At 52.2% G+C, this 25846-nt stretch overlaps 1 long non-coding RNA gene across 1 annotated transcript; it reads left to right on the top strand.

Annotated features, from left to right (window-relative positions):
* Window positions 1-24067: 24067 nt before the first annotated feature.
* Window positions 24068-24733, top strand: LOC120405584. Its single transcript, XR_005598703.1, has 2 exons — window positions 24068-24299; window positions 24538-24733. It is a non-coding gene; the product is annotated as an uncharacterized LOC120405584 (long non-coding RNA).
* The last annotated feature ends 1113 nt before the right edge of the window (window positions 24734-25846 follow it).

Below are 25846 nucleotides of genomic sequence, written 5' to 3'. Positions count from 1 at the left end.
ACTACAACGCATGACGTTCCAGTGACTCTTCAGGCAGCAGGGATAGCAGCGCACACTGCACTGTGGTGAATGACTTGCCAAACCAGTTATAAATGGGGAAATTGCTTGTCTTCAAAAACGTTTTCACCAGTTAAATCTGTGTCCTCTTGAGGTAGCAGCTGTGACATGCCCTGGGATGGGGTGTGCTCCTCATGCTGGCCCTGCAAGAGCTGAACTGGGCCAATCAGCCAATTAGGCTGCAGTGGGGGAGAATTAAGCCGGGAGGAAAGCCCTGATTAGGGGAAGCTCAGCTCTGTGGGGACAGGAGGGGCGTCTATCAAGACAGGAAATTGGAAGCCGAAAGGCTGTGGGGAGGTAGCCGGCATCACTCCCTGGGAGGAAGGAGGTGTGCTTGGGGGCTATAGAGACAAGCAGCCCATGGTTCCCCCTAGAGGGAAGGAGCAGCCCTAGAGGCATGGGGAGGGCCAGGAAGTAAGGAAGAGGCCCAGGGAAAGGCAGCAGGGTGTGGAAGGGAACCAGACCTTGGCTGCTGTTTGGAGGGACCCTGAGCTGGAACCTGGAGCAGAGGGCAGGCCCGGGTGCCCTTGCCAGCCACTGAGGGAGCAGCACCTGGGGAAGTCAAGGGGAGGACTATCTGGGGTCACTGGTGAGCAGGGACTTTGATACACATCCCCTCCAGGAGTGGGACCCGCACAGTGAGCTGGCTGGAGTCACGAAAGGGAGGCTGTGGTTCCTGGAGCCAGAAAGGGGCCACAGGCTGAGAGGGTGGTGGAGTGTAACAGCTGGAAGGGACGTCGGTCTGGCAGAGCCAATCCCCAGCACGGCCAGGAGGAGGCGCCATCCAGCGGTGAGTAGAGACCCCCCACGGGTCACAGCTTCATTTTGAAAATGTTTATTTAAGCCTTGGGCCTATTCTGTACATGCAACTTGAACAGAACTTTCTCAGTACCTATGTCTTTTGGAGGGCTCGTATGAAAACCCTGCCCAAGCAATATAGCCTGGTTTGTAGCAATCTGTTCATTTGGCTTTGGAGTGTGTCTGGAAACATGAAACAGTCTGGGGCAGGGTCAGACATCTGAGAAGAAAGGACACCTTCCTTCCTCATCGCCTTCGTTCCTCCCACTGCCCGGCCTCACCACAGCCCTGGGCACTGCAGCTGCATCGCATGCTTGCCATTTCCTGGCATGGTTTTGGCCCCCAAGCTCTCAGCCCCTGGCGCACCCCCCACTGCCCGTCTCGGTGGAGAGAGGCACCCTGTCTACGGTGAGAGTGCCGGGGTCTCTGAGCTGAACTGGCCATTCTGACCTGTATATGAAGAGGCGGATTCGTGTGTCGGACAGCGCCTGTCACTCACCTTTGAGGGACCACACTGTGTTCTGCAGGGGGTCTCTCAGCTGAAGGGACCATTTAGAGAGAACCCTGACGTTTTGACCGTGCACAGCCATCAAAAACCCCTATCTATTGAAATGACCACACAAGGGAAAGGTGGGATCATGGCCGGCCATCAAACCGCACTAGTGATAGAAATGACCAGAGATGGGAAAAACTCCAAAATCTTTGCCCCATGCGCAGAAGAAATAACTCGAGTTGTTGCACTGAGCATATGAGACCAATGAACTGGGTATTAATGTCACACGTAGCACTGTGGGCCGCAGCATGGAGGGTGATAACTTTGGGGGGAGGTGCTCCATAAAAGCAGGGTTGTGACCATGAGACTACCGGACTCCTCCCACTTTTCACAAGAGCGAAACCCAAAACTGCAGAGTCCCTAGAGGTCACAGGTACTTATAGGGCCCGGTCACTGATCCGAGCACCCACCAATCTGTAGCATTTCTCGCCCAACCCCCGTGCGGCAGATAGGTGCTATCCTCGTTGGGCAGGTGGGAACTGAGCCCACAGACTTACATGAGGTCCCCAAGGGAGGCCGGGATAGAGCTGAGAACTGACCCTGGCTCTCCCAAGGTCTAGCCTAGGGCCTTGGGCCGGTGGGGGTGTTTCTAGGGCGGGCTGCAGGGATCTGTTCTCGGCCCCGTGCTGGTCAATATCTTTATCAGGGACCTGGAAGAAAATAACGATAAGGACAGGTCAGCTATGCAGACCGACGTGGGTCACTTGGTCAGGTGGGCCCATTTGAGCAACGTGTTTTAACCCAGCCAGTTGCAAGGGGGGAAAGACTGTAGGTCACACTTACAAGATGGGGGATTGTAGCCTGGAAAGCAGCGATTCTGAACAGGGCTTGGGTACCACAGTAAATAACCAGGTGAACAGGAGTTCCAGGTGCCCATGCTCTAGCTAAGAGGACAAACACCATCCTGGGATACATTCCAGTGTTGTGTCCAGCCTGGTTTTAAAAATCTCCAGAACTGGGGGGGTTCCACCCCTTCTCTTGGGAGATGATTCCAAATTATCTTCATAACGATCAGCCTCTTAGCACTTCTTGGGGTGGGACAATCAAACAAGGGCTGCAGCCACCTCCCTCACTCCCCACGCGCCCACCACGCAGGACATGCCCAAGGAAAAGGGTTACACCATGACATGTGATTGCCGGACGGCTCTATTGAGCGGGAGCCATTCAAGGTGCTAGGAAAACAAGCTGGAACAGCTTGAAGGAGAAGGGCAGCAGAATGAGCTTGAAGCAGAAGAAGAGGAACACGGGGAGGGACAGGGAGGCCAGGAAGATGACCAGCGCCGGGAACACGTGATTGGCCATAACGTCGACACATGGCATCAGGGTTTGGCAGAAGATGAGCATGGCTGGGAACACCTGCTGGGAGAAGACGACTCCTGGGAGCAAGAGGAGCACTAGAAAGATGAAGGAAATGCGGAGAATGAGATCGTAACACAGAACGAGGGCAAGGAACTCCAGCAGCCTCCTGAGAGCGGGAAGGAGACCTCTGAGGACTGGCTGCATGTCGCAGGGCCTCTCGTTTGGCGCTCAGTCACGGTTGGCTGCAGCGTCTCTTCGGCTATCGCACCCAGCCTGTGAAGGAGACAGGAAGCCTGAGCTGGTGTGAGACCTAAGCAGTGAGAGAGGGAAATTAACCATCTCTCTAGCGCCTAGGAGCACCAGTCATGAGCCAGACCCTGCTCGCACTGAGTGTGCACAAACAGAACATAACAGTTGCTGCCCCAGAGAGCTCACAAGCTGAGGACAGATACAGGCAGACGGAGGAGTACAGGGGAACCAGGAGTCTACTGATCGGTCTGATCGGCTGGGGAGAAAACAGCTGCTTTCACAATCGTGGATAATTTCAGATGATCTGATGTGTGTATTGCTTTCATGCCCAAAGGATCTGATTCGAACCAGGGCTGAGTGAGTTACAGACACGTTCCCTGCCCCAAAGAGCTGATAATCGGAGAGGTTGAGTGACGTGGTACAAGGGAGGGGGTCACAAGTCCCCTTGTACTTCTGCATCCTAAGGGCCAGATGCTGAGCTCCTCCCTCACGCTGAGCAGTGCCGTGTTCCACACGCAAGTCACAGAATCGGAGCAGTGGGGGCTGTGAAGGGACGCGATAGGTCGCCTGGCCCAGTCTCCTGCACGCAAGGCAGGGCCTGCCACGGGACTCACAGGAGCCAAATGAGGAGTAACAAGCTAGACAATGTGCAGAAGAGCATGAGATTCTAGCCTGAAAGTCCCCAGGGTCCCCAGGCAGGCTGCACATGGGCATAGCAGTAAGAGATGGGGGACACTGGCTCAGTCCCCTCCAGCCAGCTCCCAGGGGCCAGTGCAGTGTTGTTCCTGGGCTCTGGTCCAGGCTGGGTTTAAAGTCTCACCTCTTTCCCCGGGGAGGTTCCTCCACAGCCCGATACCGCTCAGCATCCAGAGGTTTGGGGAAAGGGATGGTTCCGGGGGAATCCCCGGTTCTGTTCCCTGCTCTGCCCCAGTCTCCCTGTGTGACCTTGAGCCAGTCACTCAGCCCTGCCCTGCCTCCCAGGCGCTGGGTAGAGAAATACCCTAAAGCCTGCGAGGTGCTCACGTACTACGGAAATGGGGCCAGCTACGTGGATCCCTGGGCCTGCCACCCAGCAAACTGGTGGCTCCGCTGTCCGCTTGTGACGTCACAAAGGGGGTGTGGGGCTCGCGGGCTGGATGGCAGCTTAGCAGCTGCTGCTGGACTCCGGGGCACACAGCAGCCCTTGGATTTCCTCCCTTCTAAGGCACCGATTCCAAGCCATAGAGGAACGGACCAGCCCAACAGCACAGGGAGGAATCGTGACTCCAAGGAGTCACACGAGGGCACCGTGCCTGCCAGGGCTGCCCGGGGTCTGTGCAGCTCAGGCCCTGGCTCAATCTAGCCCTGAAAAATGGGCCCAGGAAAGAGCAAAGGGCAGCAGATAACACAGGAAGCAAAGTGCGGGGAGACCCCGACAGGCCAGCTCACACCGACCAGACTGTCAGTGTCCCACACAGGCAGCTAGCAAGGGGCACGGGCCTGGCCTCGGAAGGAACTCCGCAACCTAGGCCTCCCCTCCGAGTAACTTCGGCTCCCAGACCTCCTGTGTTTGGGGCACCATGTACCTGTCGCTGGATCTCACCCCAAGAACCTGTAGGCAGCAGTTCCAGCAAGAAGAAAATCCTAGACCAATAAGATTTTACGGCCAGAAGGGACCATCGTGCTCACCATTCTGCCCCCCTGCGCGTGGCAGGCCACAGACCCTCACCCGCCCGCTCCTGTAACAGACCCTGAGCGAGAGACGGAGGGCGCATCTACACTGGAGCGAGAGGTGTAATTTCCCACACCCACGTGATGCTGCCAGGCCAGGTGCCAGGTCATGCCAAGGCCCCCATGTCTCAGCTCGACACTGGGCGGGGAGGGATAGCTCAGTGGTTTGAGCATTGGCCTGCTAAACCCAAGGTTATGAGCTCAATCCTTGAGGGGGTCATTTAGGGAACTGGGGATTGGTCCTGCTTTGAGCAGGGGGTTGGACTAGATGATCTCTTGAGGTCCCTTCCAACCCTAATAATCTATGATTCTATGACACTGACTGATGCACATCTGTGTTCACTAGTGGGTTCACACTGACAGGAGAGAGATTAGAATTCTCAGGAAGTGTCTAGTGTCTGGACTCTGGTGAATGCTTGTGAGTTGCTGCCTGCATTGATCTCACCTGTAATACCTGTGTTCCATCCGGGTGGAGTGTGAGCCTCTGTGACCGTATAAATCACCACATGGGAGAGCGACTCTTCTACAGACATTGTTACACACCTCCTAAAAGAGGAGACCCATCCATACCAGATGGGCTCTGGTTGGATCTTACAACTGGAACCTCCTCACATCTGGAGTGAGAAACCATCAGCAAAAGGATTAAAGATTCGTATTGTCCCACTTTCCGCCCTGTGAAGATGAGACATGCAAGTGGACTCCTCCCGTCTGCAGCTCAGGACAAACGGAAGGAGAGGGATAAAACCCCCAGACCGTTAAGGAACTAAAGATCTCTGTGTTGCTTGGACTCCGGGGGCCAGGTTTCTAAGCATAAGCAAGAGATCCCCAGTGCTTAGCCTGGGCTAACCCTAAAGGATACATAACGCTTACTTATTATAAAAATCTCCATAACCATTTGAAACCTAAGACTGTACCTCATTTGTGTGTGTATGTTACCTGCTTTAACCTTGTAAATAACTCCCCAGCTTCCCTTCCCTATTTAACACGTCTTCATAGAGTTTATTACAGGATTGGCTACAAGCATCTTTGGTGTGAGAGCTAAAGCACAACTGACCTGGGGTCAGTGACTGGGCCTTTGGGATTGAGTAAGCTGAACATTGCTGTGACTCTTGGTGTGAGGGACAACGGTCCACAGAGTGAAGCTCAGCTGGGTGGTGAGACAGCCCGGAGCACCCAAGGGACTGGCTGTGACTCCATGTTGAGGCTGTTTTGGTGCCTGAGCAGTTTGCACTTGGTGCAGTGTAGCACTCACAGCCAATCAGGAGTTTGTTCCTTGGGTTTTAACAGCCTCAGGGTCCTCACGCTCTTGTGTCACCGTCGGGAGCGTCACAACCCACACTCGCTCGGATCGCGCTAGCATGCTAAAAATAGAAGTGTAGCCAGAGCAGCCCCAGCGGCGGGGCAGGCCAGCTGCCCCGATACAATCTCCTCTGGAACCCCAGGTGTGTTCCCCAGGCAGCTGGCCCTTCCACTGCTCAGGCTGCGGTCGCTACACGTCTGATGTGTAGCACAGCGGCTCGATTAGAGCTGGCGCTGGTATGTCTACCCGAGCGGAAATTACCCCTCCATCTCCGGTGCAGACCTACCCCCAAGCAAAACAGACTGTACCACAGCCAACAGTAAGCATTTCTGCAAGATCTAACTCCTACACACTCAGCTTAACAGAGCACCTAAGATCATCGGCAGCAGTGACTCGCAATCATGTGACACGTCCGGTCCTGGCTGAACCTAAGGCCTGAGAGCAGACCAGCCGTGGCCAGTCCTGGCAGACACAGACCTAGAGTAAAATTCAAAGGGGTCTAAAAGAGTTGAAGCCAATGTCCTCTTCCAATCCCCTCAATGTGCAGACTACACCAGTTTAGACCCAGTTCTCCCATCCGATGACATGTAAACAGAGGATGCTGGCTCTCTCCCAGACCACTGGTGACCCCAGTAACACCCACCCACCCACCCAGTCACTAGGAACACAGCAGCATACAGCCTCCAGTTCCTCCGGGAGCTGAAGGGAATTCCCGCGGGGAGAGGTCATCAGAGGGCCCGGACCTGTCACCCACTCGCCTCTCCTCCTTCCTGTGCCGTCAGATTGACAAAGATGGCACCACGGCATGGCCAGGCCAGGCGCCTGTATTGCATAGGAGCTGTTTGAACTGCTCACCAAGTAAGCTGAAGCAACTTAATGAAAACGAGCAGCAGTATCTTCTGCACGCAGAGGTAGAGGAAGATGGGTGGAGACAGGGAAATGAGGAAGATGACCGGAGCTCGGAACAGCTCATTGAGCAAGACTTCTGTGACGGGCAGCAGGGCTTTGAAGCAGACGAGGATGGCTGGTAACATCTTGTTGACTAAGACGACCCCGGACAGGAAGAGGGAGAAGAGAAAGATGCTGCCGATGCGGATCAGGAAGATTAAGATGATTGTGGCAGCAAGGAAGCACAGCATGCTCCTGAGACCATGAAGGATGCCTCATCCAATGGGATGCATGTTTCAGGGCCTCTGGCCTGGTGCCCGCTCGAGTTGTGGTTTCTCTGCAGAGGCGGTGCCCGCCCTGTGAGCACACAAGGAGAAGAAGCCATGGTGAGGCCTGAGCAGGGGATGGGGGAAGCGAACGGTTCCTCGGGAGAATGCTGCTGCTTTCATGGACACGACGAAGAGTTCATGGTTCTATTGCCATCGGAGCTGGGGTCCTGCCGTGCTGGGCATGAGGCCAATGCAGAGGCAGCCAAAGTCTCTTCCCCAGAGATCTGCCAGGCTAAATAGATGGGCAGCCTGTGGTAGGAAGGGTTGAGGAGAGCTGATCATAGAATATCAGGGTTGGAAGGGACCTCAGGAGGTCATCTAGTCCAACCCCCTGCTCAAAGCAGGACCAATCCCCAGCTAAATCATCCCAGCCAGGGCTTTGTCAAGCCTGACCTTAAAAACCTCTAAGGAAGAAGATTCCACCACCTCCCTAGGGAACCCATTCCAGTGCTTCACCACCCTCCTAGGGAAAAAGTTTTTCCTAATATCCAACCTAAACCTCCCCCACTGCAACTTGAGACCATTACTCCTTGTTCTGTCATCTGGTACCACTGACAACAGTCTAGATCCATCCTCTCTGGAACCCCCCTTCAGGTAGTTGAAAGCAGCTATCAAATCCCCCCTCATTCTTCTCTTCTGCAGACTAAACAATGCCAGTTCCCTCAGTCTCTTCTCATAAGTCATGTTCTCCATCCCCCTAATCATTTTCGTTGCCCTCCACTGGACTCTCTCCAATTTTTCCACATCCTTCTTGTAGTGCGGGGCCCAAAACTGGACACAGTACTCCAGATGAGGCCTCACCAATGTCGAATAGAGGGGAATGATCACGTCCCTTGATCTGCTGGCAATGCCCCTAATTATACAGCCCAATATGCCGTTAGCCTTCTTGGCAACAAGGGCACACTGTTGACTCCTATCCAGCTTCTCGTCCACTGTAACCCCAGGTCCTTTTCTGCAGAACTGCTTCCTAGCCATTTGGTCCCTAGTCTGTAGCAGTGAATGGGATTCTTCTGTCCTAAGTGCAGGACTCTGCACTTGTCCTTGTTGAACCTCATCAGGTTTCTTTTGGCCCAGTCCTCTAATTTGTCTAGGTCCCTCTGTATCCTATCCCTACCCTCCAGCGTATCTACCACTCCTCCCAGTTTAGTGTCATCTGCAAACTTGCTGAGGGTGCAGTCCACACCATCCTCCAGATCGTTAATAAAGATATTGAACAAAACCGGCCTGTAGTGAGGGGGTGTGGCTCCCCACCGCCCCGGAGGGGGAAGAGCCCATCCAGAGGCCAAAGTGGGCAGAGCTAGGGAGCTCTGAGCCCGCCCCTCAGAGGGTCAGGCGGTGACCCGGAACTATAAAGGCCGGCCCTCAGAGCTCAGTAGGAGCCCAGCCGCTGGAGAGAGCAGATGTCCCCAGTGGAGCCCGCGACTGGGAAGCTCCCGCGGCCCGAGGCGGCCACCCAGACTGGCCGGACCTGCCCCGCGCCCGCTACCCGGAGGAGCTGCCGGACCTGCCCCACGCCCACTGCCCGGAGGAGTTGCCGGGCCTGCCAACCAACCCCTGCCCCAACGAACCCATGATCCTGGATCCCTCAGAGGCCAACACCAGGACCCAGGTAGGGCCCGAGGGGGAGTGTGGAAGTAGCCCAGGGACAGCCGACCCCAGTCTGCCTGCAGCACGACCAGAGCCCATGTCGGTGTGTTGCGGCCGGGATCCCCATTGACTAAGTAGCAGATCTTCAGCCGCTGCTAGGGTCCCAGGCTGGGACCTCCTGGGTGGCAGACACCCCTCCCCCTGGCCTGAGGAGGCTGGAGCCTGTTGTTACTGCTCAGCCCTGACTGAGGGCCCCAAACCAGACTTAGCGGGGTTGCCCCTCCCTGAGCCAGGGCCGGACTAACCGCAGTTCAGCCGGCTACAGCTAGGGCTACCGAGGGAGACCCCCTGGCCGGACTAATTCCCTGGAACCATCGGTGTGTAATGAGCTGGCATGGCTCCCCACCGCCCCGGACAGGGGCGAGCCCCGGCGAACTCTTGTACACGGCCCCAGGACCAACCCTTGGGGCACTCTGCTTGAAACCGGCTGCCAACTAGACAGGGAGCCATTGATCACTACCCGTTGAGCCCAACGATCTAGTCAGCTTTCTATCCATCTTATAGTCCATTCATCCAGCCCATACTTCTTTAACTTGCTGGCAAGAATACTGTGGGAGACCGTATCAAAAGCTTTACTAAAGTCAAGGAATAACACATCCACTGCTTTCCCCTCATCCACAGACCCAGTTATCTCATCATAGAAGGCAATTAGGTTGGTCAGGCATGACTTGCCCTTGGTGAATCCATGCTGACTGTTCCTGATCACTTTCCTCTCCTCTAAGTGCTTCAGAATTGATTCCTTGAGGACCTGCTCCATGATTTTTCCAGGGACTGAGGTGAGGCTGACTGGCCTGTAGTTCCCTGGATCCTCATTCTTCCCTTTTTTAAAAGATGGGCACTACATTAGCCTTTTTCCAGTCATCCGGGACCTCCCCCAATCGCCATGAGTTTTCAAAGATAATGGCCAATGGCTCTGCAATCACATCCACCAACTCTTTTAGCACCCTCCCATAGACTTGTGCTCGTCCAGTTTTTCTAAATAGTCCTGAACCACTTCTTTCTCCACAGAGGGCTAGTCACCTCTTCCCCATGCTGTGCTGCCCAGTGCAGCAGTCTGGGAGCTGACCTTGTTTGTGAAAACAGAGGCAAAAAAAGCATTGAGTGCATTAGCTTTTTCCACATCCTCTGTCACTAGGTTGCCTCCCTCATTCAGTAAGGGGCCCACACTTTCCCATACAAGTCCCTCTGTGTTCTGCATTCACCAAACCTCCTGCTTCACAGAACCACAGAGGTCAGAGAGGGGAAAGGCCCGTTGGGTCCCGTCCTGCCCATCTCCCCTGGGGCCAGTGCAGGGTTGTTCCCTACGGGACACCCCCGAGAGTTGTGTCCAGTCTGCTTTACAATTCCCATCGCAGCCCCTGAGCGACTGCTCCTCGGCCTGATACAGCTCGTGCCAGGACAGGTCTCCTGAGTTTCAGCCAGACTCTTCCCTTTCTCAGGGCCCAGTTCTGATCTCCTTTGCACCAGCAGCACTCCAGGGACCACAGTGCAGTGACTCCTGCTTCACACTGGTTGTAAGGGAGGTGAGATCAGGTCCTTCCTTTCCTTCAGTTCCTCCTGCCTCTACCCCTGAGAGTCACGCTCAGCCATTCCTCTTCACGCTGGTGATCCCGGCCTTCCAGCGTCTGTGATTAATGTGCTGTTCTCTCACCACCCCCCAGTCATCACGCAGCCACTCTGTCCCGGTTTAGCCCTCGCGCCAGCCCCCCAGACATGGCTCTTCTCTGACACCCACCCACCCCGCCTCCTATTTGTCCTTATCTTTCTGTGAACACGGTGCCCAGAACTGAACATCATATTTACAGTGAGGTCCCCCCAGACAGTCACCAGCCAGCTCCGTGATGGCCTGGCTCCAGCGATTGCTGGCCTGTCGCAGTGCAGACACCTGTCCGCCGTCAACCCTAGGGGTTCCTATTGCAGGTCGTGGGTTGCTCATGCGGCTGGACCAGCAAGGAACCGCGTCACCCAAATACTGTCGTACAACTAGCCGAGTGCCTAGTTTGCCTTCCTCGGAAGCAGTAAGACTTGGCCATTGCCAGAGGCAGGCTCCTGGCCCAGGTGGCCCAATGGGCTAATCCAGTGTGGCAAATCCTACAGAGCCACTGGGGCCGCAGAAGATTGTCCCTGTGTAAAGGAGTCGGCTTTCGGGGGCTAGGAACGGACGCCAGACTGGCTTTGTCTGCGATTCCCAGAGCAGGAAGATGCAAGCCGCCCCGTGCGAGAGCCAGGGGACCTAGGGTGCCGGCAACAGAGCAGTGAAACCAGAACTTGCCTCCAGCTTGGATCAAAGGCTAAGAGCTCAGCACCAATCAAACCAACCCTTCCCCTGCCTCTGCTCCAGCCCTCAAGACCTGCAACTCCCGCGTGGCTCGCCAGCGGCACCCCCACTCCTGAGCCAGAGCACAGCACCGGCATTGTGACACGGCCCAGTGCTGCCCAGGCTGCCTTCGGCTGCTGTCACAAAGAGCCGTGGGGGCGGCCCCAGCTCCTGTGAGACCGACCACTCCCCGGGGTTCAAAGTTCAGCAGCACGTGGGCAGCAAACGCTGAGCTCCCACCCCACCGCTCGGGGACTCCACGTACCCGTCACCAGCCCTGTCCGTCCCCTTCCTCTCATCTCCCTCCCTGCCTCACTCACACTCTCTCCAGGCTCCCCCGTCTCCTCTCCCACACCTGCCCCCCATACGTCCATCTCCCTTTCCCCATGCAGTCTCCTCCCTTCCACCAGTGGCTTCTGTACTCCCTGTATCATGGGCACACATGAGCTGCCAGCCAGCACCTTAGTCTGCTTCCCTCAGCCCCAGGCATCCTCTCAGACTGCTCGGGGCTGCGGGTAGGAGGGCAAATCCCCCCAAAGGTTTGGCACTGGCTCAAGGTTCCCTGGGCTGTTATTAAAGTCCAGCCCCGTTTCCCAGAAGATAAAACAAGCCAAACACACACAAATGGGGAGGGGAAAGAACAGCAAAGGGAGAAAATGCAGCGTCTGTCTCTGGTGCTGACTCTCACTTGCAGCCTCGCTGCTGGTAAAACCCAGGCCCAGCCCAGGGCCTGCTCGGCCACCCCAAGACCTGGCACACTCGTACCAGCATCGGGCTGTTTAGGCCATTGCTTTTAGCTGCCTTTCTGATCGGGGGCGCACAGCCGGGTTGCAAAGCGTGGAGTCCTGGCCGGCTAAACCAGGCCCTCATTAAACAGGAGGGAAACACAGAAAGAAAAAAAGATAGGAGGGGAAAGGACAGGTTGGAGGGGTGGGGGCAGGAAAAGTCTCACTCCCAGCTGGTGGCTGGGAGGTGAGAGTCCCTCTCTCTGGTCAGGACAGCTCTCAGGATTAGGAGGAAGAAAGTCCAGGGTCCCAGGAGACAGTGGGGGTGGTGAAGCTCGTCCCCCCCTCCCACCCCGTCACTTGCCTCACGGCTGCCCTTCCTTCCCCTCAAAGAGTCTTTGGAGGACCCCAGAAGGGGCGTGGTGAGCAGAATACCCCGTCCTCTCACTGGTTTGCCCACTAATTTGGCCTAATTTCCAACACACCAATTTTGGTTCGTTGACTTCCAGGCTCGCACTGATCTCCTTGACCAGGCATGGTCATGGGTGGTGGGTGAAGCTTCCCCTTGGGGAGGTGAGCCCCCTGCCCCACCTCTTCCGGCCGAGGCCACACCCTGCTCACTGCTCTCAGCCTTCCCGTGTTTGCAGCTCACAGAGAGCTACTCGAGCTAGCTTAAACCCAGGGGGCTCGGGTACCGGAGCGGTGACACCGCGGCAGCACAGGTGGCCGCATGGGCTAGCCCCAGGCTTCGGGTGGGCTTGTACAGCCCTGCTCCAGCTTCACTGCCAAGCTAGCACTGCCCTTTGGGACCCAAGCAGTGAGTCGAAGTCTGGGGCCCTGTGGGTGTCCCAGCTGGGAGCGGACATTGGCGGTAGCCAGGTATTTCTTTGTAAAGAAGCCAAACGTCATCAAAGCCCCGTGTCTCTGAGCGCAGGAGGAATCAACTAGCAGGAAACAGCTCCCTTAGCTCCTAGCACCAAGAGTGTTCATCAGCCTGCGTCCCTGACCCAGAAACCTCTCCCCAGAGTCAGCCGCTGAGCCTGCAAGCTGCCTCTCCCTCCGCACGCACCCCCCTCGCTCCGGGGCCAGCCAGAAGGGGCTGGGGCGAGGGACTCTCCGCGCACAGCCCCCAGCCCCCGGGGAAATGAAGACACCAGGGCACGTCCGTGCCTCAATGCTGTATTGAGCTGGAGCAGGGCCGTGCGGGCTCGTGAGCCAGGATCTCGCTCAGCCACTGCAGGCAGAAGAGGAGGAGCAGGGCTGAGAGCAGGAACTGGGCGACGAGCAGAGCGGACGGGAGCAGGCTGCTGAAGAAGACGTGCACGGCCGCGATCAGGAGGGCGGTGAAGAGGACGCCGACGTAGCTGGTGAAGACACATAACGCCAGGAAAAGAACGATGCTCAGCAGCATCTTGAACCCGTCGAGCAAGTCTCTCAGGACCCCCCCGGCGTAGTGGGGCCGCCTGATCACCCTGCGGCAGGGCCTGGCCATTGGCTGCTGCTTCTGAGGAGACGTGGTGCTGTCCCTGTGAGGGACACACAGCGGGAAGGCGGGATCAGACCCCCACGGTGCCAGTGGGGAGCAGCCTCTCTCTGGCAGAGGGTGGGATGCTGAGGTTATCACCCCTGATAACACAGAGCTTGCGCCAAGCTAAACATGGCCCAGGCTCAGTCTTCAGGGCCCAAGACAGTGGAGGGTCAGGAAGGTTTTCACCCAGCAGCCGCATCCTTGCACACTTGGCCAGGTGCATTGGTGGAGTTGGGCCCTGCCTTGGCCACTAGCAGAGGTAAAATACTGGACTGCCTGGTACTTTGCCCTGCTATTGAAGGAGCTAGAGGGCACATTAACGACATGAATTAATTAACTGAGCCTCACAAGCCCCCCCTCAAAAAATGCAGCAGGTAAGTGTTATCATCCCCTTCTGATAGATGGAGAAACCGAGGCACGGGGCAGGGCAGTGACTTTGGCCCAAGGCAGCATTATGAGCTTCTAGCCCAAGAAGTGGGAGCCAGGGAGACGAGGAAGACGGCCAGAGCCCGAAGCACATCGTGGACGAGGACGTCTGCGACCGGCGTCAGGGTTTGGAGGAAAAGCAGCAAGGCTGGTAACACGTGTTCGCATAAGGCAACGCCAGGGACCATCAGGAAAATGAAGAAGTAATAAAAGGCATCTCCCAGGGCAGCAATATAGATCACGAAGGCAAGGAAGCAGAGCAGCCTCTTGAGCCCCTAGAGGAGATCTCTGACGGTGGGATGCATGTTACAGGGCCCCGCTTGGCGCTTCCCTTTCTGCAGGCACCTCTCCTCGGGTATCCTGCTCTCCCTTTGAAGTCTGAGTTGGGGCGAGGCCTACGCAGCGACGGGGGAACAAACGGCTCATTTCCTGCGCACTGATCACGTAGCGTTATGATGCAATGTTTATATTGCTGCAGGACCTGGGGCCTGGATCAGGACCAGCGCTCCACTGTGCGGTGTATCCAGGTACATATCAGCACCGTCTTTGATGCATTTCTCCTCACACCACCTTGAGCTAATTTGGATTAATTGTCCCAGATGTCCCCATGTAGACATGCCCCAAGTGACTTCTCCAAGATCACACCGGGAGTCTGTGGCAGGGCCAGGAACAGAATCTAGCTCTCCTGAGTCCCCCGCGAGTGTCCTAACTCCTTTCCCATCCTCCCTCTCACACTCCCCCGTGCTGGGTGTTGTGATAACACAGAGGCAAACTCAATCCCTGCCCCAAAGAGTGGGCCACCGAAGCAGATGAGCAGCCCCTGAGGTGACAGATGGAGGAGGGGGAGCTGATCATGTGCAGACAGTCAGAAGCATGTCGCACCTCTGCCCAGTACACATGAGCTAGAGCACAGAGTCAGGAAAACGGCCCTCACCTCCCGTTTGGGCCAAACATTCACATCTCAGCGTTTCCTCATGTCACTTCCCCTGCTCCTGCTCTAGCCCTCAGGCCTTCATCCGGCTGGACAGAAGCAGCATCTCGCCCGGGGCTTCCCAGCCGCCACTGTCAGCCAGCGAGGTGGGAGTGTGGCAGCTCGGTCACTGAGTCACAGCGAGCTGGTGACCCTCTTGTCTGGTTCTGATGTCACAAATGACCCGGTGGTGAGACAGGGGCTCCTACGACGCACAGATTGCTGCAATGGAGGGGGAGGGGTTTCCTCTCTCTCTCAGGCATGCAGGGGCCATGCTGAATGAGTTGGCAGGAGATGTTCCTTGACTTCCACCCCAATGCCTGGTCGCTGGACCCTCCTTCCTACCATCCATACGCTGCACAGGGCAGAACCAAAGTAAATGTGAAGTAATTGTCCCCAGGGGCACGGGGCAGTCTCTGTCACCGGCAAACTTTAAATCCAGATTGGCTGTTTTGTAAAAGCTCGGCTGTAGATCAAAAGGAATCATCTGGGGGAGGTCTCTGGCCTGTGCCATAGAGGGGGTCAGACTAGATGGTCACAGTGGTCCCTTCTGGCCTTGCAATCTATGAATCTAGGTGATCCCAGCTGGACGTGTCCTGTTCAAATCCCACAGTGAAAAGCAACCCGCAGTGGGCAGTTATGGATAACGGGCCATGAAGTCACAGATTCCAAAGCCAGAAGGCCCCACTGTGCTCACCTAGTCTGACCTCATAGACTCATAGACTTTAAGGTCAGAAGGGACCATTATGATCATCTAGTCTGACCTCCTGCACAACACAGGCCACAGAATCTCACCCACCCACTCCTGTAACTCCTGGAGAACACAGGCCAGAACATCCCTGAATTAATATCTGCTTGAACTCGAGCAGATCCTTTAGAAAAACAGCCAGTCTGGATTGAAAATTTGCCTGTGATGGAGAATCCCGCCCCTGCCCCTGGGTCGATGGTTCCAGTGGCTGGTTACCCTCACAGCTAACATTTACCCCTTATTCCCAGTCTGAGTGGGTCTAGCTTCAACTTCCAGCCCTGGGGTCCATTAGACCTTCCTCTGCTAGACTGAACCTGCCTCTGGGGTCAAACATGTGTTCCTCCTGTGGGCACGTGTCACTGTGAGTGTCACGCCTTACCCGTGATCCCCGTGCTCAGGCAGGCTAGGATTTACTCACGGGTATTTTGGTAAAAGTTGTGGTCCCTGGCCTGTTCATCACTTTTACAAAAAATACGCCGACTAAATCTCTACTTCTGGGGCCCCGCTACTCCGGGGGGCCCTGCTGGGGGGGGGCCTGCTCCAGTGCTGGGAGTTGACTGCCCCCCAGGGGGCACTGCCTTTCCAATTGGCCTCTGGGTGCCGGGCCACTGCTCCAGCCACCCCGGAACTGCCGCTGCTCGGGCGCTCCCTGGCACCAGCCACACTGGGCGCAGCACTCCCCAGAGCCAGCTGCCTGGGGCCGCTCGAGCAGCAGCTGGGGTGGCTGGCTCCAGGGCATCTCCCGGGACCACTGCTCAGGCAGTCCGTGGGACCAGCGCACTGGCCGCTGCTTGGGTGGTTTCCAGAGCCAGCTGGCCCTCGGTCGCTTCAGCAGTGGCTGCTGCAGCTGGTCGTTGGGCACTCGAGCCGCTGGGCCTGAAGTCAGCTGCACCAGCCGCTGCGGAAGTCACGGAGGTCATGGAAAGTCGTGGGATCCCTGACTTCCACGACCTCGGTGAAAGAATCGCAGCATTAGTGATCAGGGAGGAGGAGGTTGGGGGCAGAATGTGGGTCGCCTGTCGACTGCCTGCAGCATGGGCGCTCCCACTGACGATTGCAAGGTGCGGGGTACGCTGGAGACATACGGGTCCCACAGCAAGTGACCTCACTGCCTTCGTGCCTGGTGAGAATCAGGCGGCCTCTTTCCCATCAGAGCCCGACTCCCAAACAAGAACCTCTCTGAACCCGCCCCATAGCACGGGCATGAGGCCAGGGAGTGCGAAAGGATACCACAGGCAGCGAACCTGCAGGCAGAATATGCCAGGGCACCAATGGGAGACCCTGCTAGCCCTTGGGAGGGCGCTGCCAGGACCCAAGGTAGTCTGGATCCATGCGTCTGGTGCGCCGCGGGCCCTTGTCCTGTGCTTGCTGCCCAGCTAGAACAGGCAGGCGCAGTCTGCCTCGAATGATGACACTGACGAGAGGTGAGTAAAAACAGACCCAGCTGAAATCCTGGCCTCATTAACGGCTATGGGAGTTTTGCCATTGACTTCTATGGGACCAAGGTTTCACCCCCTCATCTTTTTATTGCAGGGGGAGGATACGGAAGCCTGGAGTTTAATGCATTGATGTGGAAAAGACAAACAGGGGGAAATGTTTAGATTCATAGACAGGGCCAGCTTTAAGTCGATTCCCTGGAAGGGCCCCGCGCCCGCGCCTAAGAGGGTCCCATGCTTTAGGCGTCTTTTTAATTTAAAAAAAAATTTTTTACTCTCCCGGTGGCGGGGGTGGCGCCGCTCCAGGTCTTAGGTGGCATTTCAGCGGTTGGGGGTCCTTCGGTGCTGCAGAATACCCAGAGCGGACCCCCCACCGCCGAAGTGCCACCGAAGCACTGGGCCACCACCGGGTATTCGAATCGGGCCCCGCCGTTCATAAAGCCGGCCCTGTACATAGAGTCTAAGGCTAGAAGGGACCACACTGATCTCTAATCTGACCTCCTGCATAACCCAGACCATGGTACTTCCCTGAATTAATTCCTGTTTAAACTAGAGCAGAGCTTTTACAAAAACATCCCATCTTGATTTAAAAATTGCCAGTGATGGAGAATCCACCACGGCCCTTGGGAAATTGTTCTGGTGGTTAATGACTCTCATGGTTAAAATGTACATCTTATTCCGATCTGAATTTGTCTAGTTTCAACTTCCAGACACTGGAGATAGTTCTCTGCTAGATTGAAGAGCCCATTATCAGATATTTATTCACTCTGTAGGTACTTATAGACTTTGGTCAACTCGTCAGCATGTTTTCCAATCCTTTGATCATTCTTGTGGCTTTTCTCTGAGCCCTGCAATTTATCAACCGCTTTGTTGAACTGTGGACACCAGAACTGGACACAGCATTCCAGCACCAGGTGCACCATTGCCAAGGGTGATGTCACGGTAGGGGGTCTACTACCAACCACCTAGCCAGGATGAAGAGGCGGATGAGGCTTTTTTTAAACAACTAAGAAAATCATCCGAAGCTCAGGACTTGGTGGTGATGGGGGACTTCAACTACCCAGACAGCTGTTGGGAAAATACCACCACAGGGCACAGATGGTTTTTATTTCAGAAGATGGAGAAAGCTACTAGTTGAGAGGCTGTTCTAGGTTTGATTTTGACAAATAAGGAGGAACTAGTTGAGAATCTGAAAGTGGAAGGCAGGTTGGGTGAAAAGGATCATGAAATGGCAGAGTTCATGATTCTAAGGGATGGTAGCAGGGAGAACAGCAAAATAAAGACAATGGATTTCAAGAAGGCACCTTTAGCAAACTCGGGGAGTTAGTAGGTAAGATCCCATGGGAAGCAAGTCTAAGGTGAAAAACAATTGAAGACAGTTGCCAGTTTTTCAAAGAGACATTATTAAGGGCACAAGAGCAAACTATCCCACTGCGCAGGAAAGATAGGAAGTATGGCAAGAAACCACACTGGCTTAACCAGGAGATCTTCATTCTTCAATTATCTAAAAATCAAAAAAGAGAGAGTGTGGAAATGGCAGAGGTGTTTAATGACTTCTTTGTTTTGGTTTTCACCAAGAAGGTTGGTGGTGATTAGACAGCTAACATAGTGAATGGCAGTGACAATCAGGTAGGATCAGACCAGGCTAAAATAGAGAAAGAACAAGTTAAAAATTACTTAGACAAAATAGATGTCTTCAAGTCACCAGGGCCTGATGAAATGCATCCTAGAATACTCAAGGAGCTGACTGAGGAGATAGCTGAGCCGTTAGTGACTATCTGTGAAAAGTCATGGAAGACGGGAGAGATTCCAGAAGACTGGAAAAGGGTAAATGTAGTGCCCATCTATAAAAAGGGAAATAAGGACAACTGTTCCCAGAGCGTAGTTAGCAGTGCACCCCTTCCTCCTGCAGTCCCTCCCTGTCCTCTCCCCACCCCACCCAGTGCTCCTGCCAGAGAGCAGGGTCAGGGTGCAGGGAATTTCACTTTTTAATGAGATGCTAGAAGCAGAATAATGTTGGTGGGTTTTAAAGGCAAATTTAACAATTTTGGATTAAGGTATAATGTTCTTTACAATGTACATTGGCAGTTGCACCGATTTTTTTAATTATAACTAATTTTCCTAATTAACATTTTGCTACCAAGGAAAGGGGGCTTAATGTAACCTGAATTCTTGCTTGGTTATAGGTATTTGCTTTGCTTTTAAGTGAGTTTTGCCATTCCCAGTATGGGATAGTAAGCAATAGGAAGAAACACGCCCTCTGAGCATTTCCATGTTGTAACACAGGTCATGCAATGAAATAGCCAGGAAGAGTTCGGTGCTTTCTAGCTCCAGCATCATCTTGGGTAGCAACAGCATCAGGACTAGTAAATTACCAGGGGTTAATTATTAGATTCAAACTTTTCCTGTTGATTATCTGGCAGCTGCTTCTTTCACGTTCCAGTGAGGTCTTGATGGCTCCCAAGACACACCCCACTTTCACGCTGTCTTATGATGTCTCTGTTTGTCACAGAACCTCCTTTACCTAAACCTCTCCTGTCCAATCAGCTTGCTCCACTCTGCCTGCCTGGCACATATTCTTGACCTGCCAATTTTTCTCTTGGCGCGGAGCTTGGGAGTGGATTTCTCTCTTTAGGACAGATACAACAGTTTCATATCCCTATCACCATAAAGAAATGTTTTCAAAGTTTTAGCAGGTATCTGGCAAAATCTGATCGCACCCTGGTTTAAATCAGGAGTAACTAAACTCTGTGGGCCTCATTCCGTTGGGTCAGTAAAGTGTGACTGAGACCTCGTCGAGTAATTCCAGTGTAAAGTTAGCCCAATTGTGATTAGAAATCAGGCCCAGCATCCTTCCTTTTTGTCAGAGACACTCTTGATGCTGATTTAGGAGAGTCTCACTGATCTGACTTTGGAACTGATGGCATAGCAGGTTTTTAAGGTCAGGCTTGACAAAGCCCTGGCTGGGATGATTTAGTTGGGTTTGATCCTGCTTTGAGCAGGGGGTTGGACTAGATACCTCCTGAGGTCCCTTCCAACCCTGAGATTCTATGATTCTTAGACCAGAGCTGGCCTGTCTTTCTGCTCTAGCTACTCCAGGGAGGGAGGAATAGCTCAGTGGTTTGAGCATTGGCCTGCTAAACCCAAGGAGTTCAATCCTTGAGGGGGCCACTTAGGGATCTGGGGCAAAAATCAGTACTTGGTCCTGCTAGTGAAGGCAGGGGGCTGGACTCAATGATCTTTCAAGGTCCCTTCCAGTTCTAGGAGATAGGTATAGCTCCAATTATTATTATAGGGTGCCCACCACTGCATATCTATGCCAGGGGCCCCAGGGGGTTAGAGAGTTCCCTAGTCTTAGAGACTCCCCAAGTATTCTTGCTACATTCATAGATTTTAAAGCTAGAAGGGACCATTAGAGCCTCTAACCTGGCCTCCAGTAGCCCAGAGAATTTCACCCAGTTACCCCTGAACTGAGCCCAGTAATGTGTGTCTGGCTAAAGCATGTTCCAGAAAGGCCACCAGGCTGGATCTGGAGACCTCCAGAGATGGAGAATTCACTAGTTTCCTTTGGGAGTGTGTTCCAGTGGGACTGTTAAAAACGTGTGCCTAAAACCTGATTGGACTTTGTCTAACTTTAACTTCCAGCCATTTATTTGCGTTCTGCCTTTCTCCACTAGATGAAAGAGCTCTTTGTGACACAGATGGCAATTTCCTGCCATGTCCTGGAAAGACCTGATTGTATTAAGATTACATCTCTCTAGGGGCCATCTCTCTAGGGGGGAAATGTGACAGATGGGAGACCTGGGACTATACTGAAAAGGTGCCAGACATTGATGGACTTTTGGGACAATCAGTGTTAAGTAGGTTTCCTGGTGAATCCCTGCTATAAAATAGAGATTCTGCCCAGAATCTGAATGAAAAGTCTTTTTTCCATTAAAAAGAATGTCTGAAATTTCATTATGGAAATATCAAAACAATATTTTATTTTGATAAAGTTGAAATGCTTTGTTTCATCTTTATCATTTTGAATTTTATATTATAATTTAGCACAATAATTTTTAATTTAGATATGTTAATGTAATGGAATTGTATTGTATTAATAGTTCCTACTTTGAATACATATTTTATTATATGAGACTGACACATTATATTATCAACTATAATATAATTCATATACACTTTGAAATGGTAACATCAAAATGAGGCGACTGAAATGAATGGTTTCAATAGTTTATTGAAAAGATTTGTGCTCCCCTCCCATCCAACTTTTCTCTGGAGGTGGAGCCTGGGAATGGATGCCTTTCTTTCTGGTAGATCCAACATTTCCATATCCCTTGCAATCCTGATTTGAAGTCATCAAGAGTTGGAGAACCCACCACACCTTTTGGTAGGTTGTTCTAATGCTCAATCAGCCTCACGGTTAAACATTTGTGCTCATTTCTAATTTCACTTGGCCTGACTGTAACTCCCAGCTGTTGGTTCTTGTTTTGCCTTTATCTGCTAGATTAACGAGCCCTTTAGTACCCATTTTGCTCTTATCTTTTCTGAGCTTAAACAAAAAAACAGAGCTCTTTCAGTCTCTCACTGTACGGCATTTTTCTGCCCCTCCGTTTTCTTCTTTTTTTTTAATCTCTCTCTTGCTCTCTCTCTCTTCTTCCTCCTCTCCAATATTTCAAAATCCTTTTTAAAATTTGGGCACCAGAATTCTAGTATTTGTCACACCAGTGCCATGAACACTGATAACCATCTTCCCCCCCCCCCCCATTTCTACATCCACTGCATTCTTTCTTCCTACATGTATAACCTTGCCATTTGGCCATTGTTTTAATACCACACATTTTGTTGGAATGGGTCCAGTTTACCAAGGGAACCAGATCACACCAAATGGTGTCATCTTCAAATTTGATCAGCAGTAATTTTAGATATACTTCCAGCTCATTGATAAAATATTGAATGTCATCAAGCCTAGAACTGACCCTAAAGCCTGTTAGAAACATCCTCATTCAATTATGATTCCTCGTCAACAGCTATTTTGCAAGATCTCTCAAGCAGACTGTTCTTAATCCATTTAATTTGTGCTTTATGTATATTGTATAGGGCTTTTTTTAAAATCAGAATGTCATGTGGTACTAAGTTAAATGCCTTTGTCTCTTCTGCATCATTATAACAATTTTACCATCTCCATGTAGTCATTGGCATATACCATTCTTAGTATTTCTCTGGTTCCTGATATACTTAAAAACTCTTTTTTACTGTTCTTAGCCTGCCAGTCATAGATTTTTCCCTAATGTCTTTAGCTTTCCTTATCAATTTTCAACACTGCATCTTGTTCACTAGATAGATAGATTTTAGAAACATCTAATCTATCTATCTATCTATCTATCTATCTATCTATCCTCATTTCCCTTCTTTCCCAGGATGTGCTTTTAACCAAAATTGTGTCCTCTTTCATATGGTGGAATGGTGTGTTTTTGGCTATTTAGTAAACTCTTCTTAAACAACTCCAAATTTTCATTAACATTTTTTTGTCTAAATGTTTCCTCCCAATCAATTTCACTCATACTTTCCCTCACCTTTGGGGAATTAGCCCTCTTGAAGCACCAAATATGGATATCACTGGTATTCTGTTTGCCCATAATGAATTTAATCAGGTCATAATCATTGGTCCATAGGCAAAACCACCAACTTTCAGTCCAAAGATCAGTTCAGTTTTATCCATCCCAGTGAGGTACAAAACAGAGTTACCTTGTGTTGGATTCAATCCCTTTTGGGTAAGAAAATTATTTTCCCTATGATATTTTTTTACTGGCTGCATGTGGCCTCCAGCATATGCCTCCCAGACTGACATCTCCTGTAACAACAACATTCACACATTCATGATGGGCACTCTGAGCCCCTTTCCATAGTTTTTGCAGGGACCTCACAGGAGGGCAAGAAAAATGCATTTCTTTCCCAAAGCTATGGCCTTTCATAATGCGATTACGGAGTCATTCAAGTTCTTTTAAATAATGCTTTACCTAGAGCCCCCGTATGTTAGTTTGCTTCAGTCACCTGCTGATGCCCAACAAAGTGCATTGGAGGTATTTCTTCTGAAGTTTAGGGTCACTGACAAACAATGAATGCCATTGTTTTAAATGTCTTGCTAGAAGGGTGGGGACAGAGGGGGATTTTGTCATTACTGAATTTTGATGACTGAAAATTAGAAATACAAATATTTCATCAGGCCAGAAGGAACTGACATGGTCCTCGCTCAGTCCTTTCAGTGTCGGGCCCGTAACTTCTGTCTGAGCTAGAGCACAACTCTGAGAACTCCTCGTCTGCCTTGGTAAGTCCCATTGGGAAATTCCTCTCATGGTTAAAAATTCGTGCCTTTTTCTAGTCTGAATTTGTCTCACTTCAGTTTCCAGCCACTGGATCTCGTTCTGTCTTTGTCTGCTAGTGTAGACAGACCCTCAGGGCGAGATTTTCAAAGGTGTTTAGGTGCCTAAGTGTGCAGAGGGGCATCACGTGGGACTTTCCAAAGCACCTAAACTGGGTATCAATGAGCTCCAGGAGGGTTAGGGGCTTAGTCAACAGAGGGGACAGAGTCTCTTCACTGGGGGAAGACAGAACACTGGGCTAGATGGACCTTTGGTCTGACCCAGTCTGGCTGTTCTTGTGTTCTTACCTGGGGGATTTTGAAACCTCACCCGAGCTCTTTCTGCCTCTTTAATGCCTAAAAGCCTTTTAAATCTGGCCCTTCACCTCTCTTGGCGCTAGATACAAGTAGCCCGGCCCTGCCTCCCAGGAGTCTTGCGAGGGTAAATACATTACAGATTGTGAGGCGCTCTGATACTGGGGCCAGATAAATACCCGAGGTAGACAGATACATGGTGTACAGATGCCAGACTCCGGGATATTTGTTTGAAAACCTGTGGGAAGGGTGAAGTCCCCATTCCTCACCTCATCCAGGCCACTTCCTAAAGTAAAATCTGAGCCTTGACCCTATCTCTGCTGGCTACAGATCCCAGAGGTTGTCTCTACCTTATATGGTCACGTGGAAATGACCCGGGATGCTGGAGCCATTGTCATGTCACAGCTGCCCCTTTAAATACAGGCCAGCTGAAGTGCCTCTTCTCAGCTCAGGGTCAGCACCAGAAAAGAAGTGGCCTGGCAGAGCCTACAAGGGATGCTCCTTTCCCTGCAGTTTTGATACCACCCCAGGCCCAAGACAATGGCGAGATGCCCCTGCGTGCCTGCGACCAGGAGGAACAAAAGAAGGGGGCATGGGAGGAGGAGAAGGCGAGCCAAGCGTGGGGGGAGGAGGCGGCAGAGGAGAGGTAAGGGGACTGGAGTGTATTGAAGCGGTTGGTTGTAGCTGGGAGTGCTGGGAGAGGGCGGGGCTGAAGATAGTCTAGATCACAGCAGGCTACTTGCCAAACCCTTGGCTGAGAAAATAGTTCCCAGCGACCTGGTTTAATTTCCCTGGTTTGTCCCCTTCCTGGTTTCAGTTAGAATTATAAACTCAGGAGCGGGAAAGAGGCCCGGGTCCTCCTTCACTCCATCTTCTCTTCCTAGCGTTCACCACCCGCACGGTGTACTACTACCGGAAAAAGAGATAACCCGCGACGACTCCTCTTCTCCGGCCCTGGAACGTGGCAGCGGTGCCTGCGGCGTCCCCACCAAGGCAGTGGACTGACTTTCCAGGATCCAGGAGCCCTCCTAGCAAAGGAGCAAGGCCCGAGCCCTCATTAAACCTGCAGCTGCATCCCTGCTCTCGGTGCCGTTGTTAGTTTGTCGCCGTCCTTGGGCCCACACAGAACCTGCTCAAATGTCCAAGTGACACAAGCTAGTGGTTAAAAAAATACTTGAGAACAAACAGGGAAGCTTGGGATGAATTTGTCCTTTGCGTTGCTCCGAGTTGTTAGTGCAAAGATCCCCCAAGAGCACGATTCTGTTCATTTAAATGAACTGAATATTTGGAGTTCTCCTGGGGCCAGTGTGTGAAGTCCAGTTAAATCATTCCATCTCCGGCTGCTGCAGACTAGCTCCCTACCAGTCCCTTCTCATTCTCCCTCCTCCCTACCAGGTACCCACTGTGGGGATGGGGGCCGAGTACCTAACACAGGTACCTGAGCACCTCACAATCTTTAGTGGATTTACCCCTTTGGGGTCAATGCAAGGGAACCAGATAGGCCTGAACCCAGTGGCCATGACTCAGTGTTTGCAGGATCGAGGTCATAGTTACTAGATTCTTTACCTGCCCCACATGGGAGTTGTGAGGCTAAAATCACTAGCGAGCTCAAGATATCATCCCATGGAAGACACAAATTAGGGCTGTTAAGCAATTAAAAAAATGAATCATGATTAATCTCACTGTTAACAATAGAATACCATTTATTTCAATATTTGGGATGTTTTCTATATTTTCAAATATATTGATTTCAATTACAACACAGAATACATGATGTACAGAGCTCACTTTATATTTATTTTTTATTACAAGTATTTTCCCTGTTTAAAAAAAAAAAATAGTATTTTTCAATTCACCTAATACAAGTGCTGTAGTGCAATCTCTTTATCACAAAAGTTGAACTTACAAATGTAGAATTATGTACAAAAAACTGCATTCAGAAATAAAACAATGTAAAATTTTAGAGCCTGCAAATCCACTCAGTCCTACTTCTTGTTCAGCCAATTGCTCAGACAGACATGTTTGAAGTAAGAAGCGGGCAGGAGATAATGCTGCCCACTTCCTACTTACAAGGTCACCTGAAAGTGAGAACAGGTGTTCTCGTGGCACTGTTGTAGCTGGTGTCGCAAGATATTTACATGCCAGATGCGCTAAAGATTCGTATGTCCCTTCATGCTTCAACCACCATTCCAG

The sequence above is a fragment of the Mauremys reevesii genome, linkage group 5 (genome assembly GCF_016161935.1).
Source record: "Mauremys reevesii isolate NIE-2019 linkage group 5, ASM1616193v1, whole genome shotgun sequence".
NCBI classification, from domain to species: domain Eukaryota; kingdom Metazoa; phylum Chordata; order Testudines; family Geoemydidae; genus Mauremys; species Mauremys reevesii.
The sequence above is the reverse complement of the archived record's forward strand: the minus strand, read 5'-3'. Positions and strand labels throughout refer to the sequence as shown.